Source organism: Saccostrea cucullata, unplaced genomic scaffold (assembly GCF_032062105.1).
Source record: "Saccostrea cucullata isolate Sc308-1 unplaced genomic scaffold, CSIRO_AGI_Scuc_v1 ctg14800, whole genome shotgun sequence".
Classification (NCBI taxonomy): domain Eukaryota; kingdom Metazoa; phylum Mollusca; class Bivalvia; order Ostreida; family Ostreidae; genus Saccostrea; species Saccostrea cuccullata.
This window is the reverse complement of record NW_026929095.1, coordinates 33224-36817: the sequence shown is the minus strand read 5'-3', so window position 1 is coordinate 36817 and position 3594 is coordinate 33224. Positions and strand designations below refer to the sequence as shown.

General features: G+C 31.4%; 1 long non-coding RNA gene across 1 annotated transcript; it reads left to right on the top strand.

Moving 5' to 3' along the window:
- Positions 1–179: 179 nt before the first annotated feature.
- On the top strand, positions 180–2512 carry LOC134279761 (uncharacterized). The gene is made up of 2 exons (XR_009994754.1): positions 180–255; positions 585–2512. It is a non-coding gene; the product is annotated as an uncharacterized LOC134279761 (long non-coding RNA).
- Positions 2513–3594: the final 1082 nt, after the last annotated feature.

Sequence of the window (3594 nt, the reverse complement as noted above, 5' to 3'; positions counted from 1 at the left end):
CAAGTGATGCAATTAAATTACAAATCAATTTAAAATCTACATGTTTCAGTAAATCTATGGACAGCAGCAAAAATATGTATATTAAGGGAAGAATATCCATGATTAAAATGAAAACAATGTATATATATTTCTAAAAAAGGCAAAGAAGCATTTCATTTTCATTTTATTTGATTTTCTTCAAAGGCACTCAAACAGAAAAGGAAGTCAGAGTATGATTTCTGCTGAAGCTGGAACTTCTAAATGTGCAATGTTTATGTGAGTACAATTTATTATATGATGAATATAATTTCCATGATAGTTTAAACTGTGGAAGGTTTCTAAAAACAAGCTTCGCCTCTTCATTATAGAAGACACCCTGTATTGACGTATTTTAAAGGAATTTTTGACACATCACGTTCTTTAGCATACTTATAGCAAATGTCAACACATCTAGCATGTTACCAACTAAAAAGAATCAAGCCTATTAGTGAATTTGTTTTACTAATTTATAAACCTTTGTCTGATTTTTAATCCAAAACTTTTAACTTAATTTTATGTATAATTATGTACATGTATTTAATTTTCTTCCTCTGACTAAATCTCAGGTGGTGCTTCTAAAGCAGACAGTCACTGCCAGCTGTCCGTAGCCTCGGTGTTCAGGTGTCAAGGACATCTCCAAGACAACACAAGACTTGTGCTTGCCAGTAACTTGTTAAGCAGCTGACCATGTAAATCCAGGTGTGGGTGAAGAATCTGATGAATTATACCCACATTTTTGGCAAGCTACACTAGATATGTGTTTTCATGGATGTGAGAGACTCTGTTTTCTGTTACATTAATATTGATTGTGCATGCCAAAATAAACTATTATTCAATACAGTGTGTTATAAAAAACAAATTTGTATACTTGAAAAATCTAGATTTTGTTTAGATTTTTAATCAAAAAAATAGAATATTTTATAATCTGCTTTTATAGCCCAATTTGGGTGACCATCTGTAGGTTTTTCCAATCTAACAATTGGAGCTACCCAGTTCTCTTATACTCAACCTCTCCTATACAGTGAATAAGATTCCCAGAATATTTGTCACCTAGTGTCATTGTGAACCTCCTGTTTTTCTTTTCCATCGAATATCTACTTCATACATAAACTCTTATTTTGAAATACAATAAAGATAGAGATAGACAATCCACTTGCAAATTATCAATTGTTTTTGACAATTTGTATCTTCGACGATATTTTCATAATAATTCCTGATTTAATCATGTTAATCGAATCATTTAGCATTAATGACTGTAAAAATGATTGTAGAAGTTTATTGCATAGTTCATGTAAAAAAGTTTCAATTTATCAATATTATTTAATCTATAATTACATAGACTTATAGGAGAGATATGAGTGGGTTATGATTCCACATTCAGAGTGCTGTTTATTTTCTCTTATGAATGAAATATTTTTATCTGTCCAGAAAACCTTTGTCTGTACAGTTCTAGTACATGCATTATTTATTTTTGGTGTATAAAAGTCATTGCTGAGATTTATCAGTTGTTTGTTTGTATGTGCATTGTTAAAGAACATATTCAGTGAACAAAATAAGCCAATTTATATGTGCATTAAAGTATCATGTATTTTGTATATATTGTTAATGAGAGGTTGTAAGTGTAGTAAATTAAGAAAGAAGTTGTTTTATAAATATCTAATTAATGATTTGTTGGAAAATAAGTGTGTGTTTTTTTTTTAATTCTAGGAAAAATTCAGGCTGACCACATTTCATAAAAGGACGGTAGTTCTTTCTGTCCTCCAATTGTTTAGATTTTGATATTTTTTGCTTCATAGAATTGATCAGAACAAAAGTCTGCTTCATAGCCAATGTGAAAGGGCTAGATTAAAATGATTTTAGTTGACTTATTGGATGTCAGGGAAAAAGATACCAATGATACTCACTATTTTTATTGCATAGGTCAACACAAGTAAACATAAATGCTTGTTTATTTTATGAAATGAAACATAAACAAAAAGGACAATATTAGCTGCACTGATACTGTAATGACTAGCTAAAAGCAATCAGGTTTAACAAATTTAAAGGGTCTATATTACCGAGTGCTAATATAAGAAATGAGAAAACCAAAATGATGTTTCCTTTTTATGTGTCGTGTTCAGTTTTAATCTACAATGAAAAGATATGTACCGGTACATGTAGATTTATATAAACAAGAAACTTTTCAGATGAGAAGATCACCATTACTATGTTAATACATGTATACAAATCAACAAATACATGTAATTTTACATACCTCTCTACTAGATTTTTTAAAGAGCATGAAGTTTAGCTACTAAAAAAAACTATTTATAGATATATTAATGTTACATTTTTTTTTCTTTTGTCATTAAATTTAGATGTCATTGAATTTCTACTTAAAGGGGTCTTGTTGATCAAAATGTCTAAAAACCATGAAATCCTGAAAAATTGTTGATATTGAAATGCATCCTTTTTCCTTTGTACATACAAATGAAATTAAATTTATAATACTGCATTGAAGCATTCCATTATTTAGGTTCATACCTGCCCACTTTTCCACTGTTGGTGTATTTCTTCTGCTTTTTATCACTTATATATTACATTGCAACGTTCCAACAATTGAATTTACCCGGTAGTTCGTGTTTTAAACCAGAGGCCATGAAATTCACAATTTTGAAAAAGGCATCATTGCTTTTCATAACTATACACTTAGCATGCTTACTTTGGTTACTTAATACCCAGAGGTAGATCAGAATAATAAAAAAAGAAAATGCATTTCCACTTTATAACCATCAGTTGTGCACCCACTTCAAAGGAACCACTGACCCTGGGACCACATATTTCAAGATTTTGGAAATTTTATCATAAATTTTATTTCATCATAAATGGTTGATTAATACCAAAGAGCAGATTTCAAAGCATTAATTTGTTTTCAAAATATAGACAGATAAAAGATAAAATTATCTTATGAACATGCCAGTACCCCTGAAATTAACCATTCTGGAAGAGGCACTTTTCTTCATCTAAGTATGTATCCAGATCATTGGCATAATACCCAGGAGGAAAGGAAAAGATTTTTAAGGAATTCATGCATTTTCACTATATAATCAAGAGCCCCACCTGGCTCCACAACCCTTGACCCTGGGGCCAATAAATTCACAAATTTGGAAGAGGCAGCCTCAGTCAACATAACTATGTACTTGGCTAGTTATGTTCCCCAAATGAAGTTTGGGAACATATTGTTTTTACTTTTTCTGAATTTTTTCTTTGTTCTCCGGTACTTTTTTGTCCGCGAGTGTTCTCGTAAACTACTCATCCGATCTAGGTGAAACCTTTTTAGGGTCACTAGGTATGTTATGTAGATGTGCGGAACGAAGGTCATTTTGCGCGCACGTGCGTGCAGGTGCGCGCACGTGTAACACGTGAAATGACCAATATAATAGAGTTAGCCGTAACTTTTTAAATATTGGATGAAATGCTTTGAAACTCATAATATAAGGATATAATAGTAGTATAGACATGATGACATGGTCAAAATAGCAAGATCTCACGCGCATGCAGGTGTCCTTCGCTGCGATTGGCTGAAACTTAAAGTCT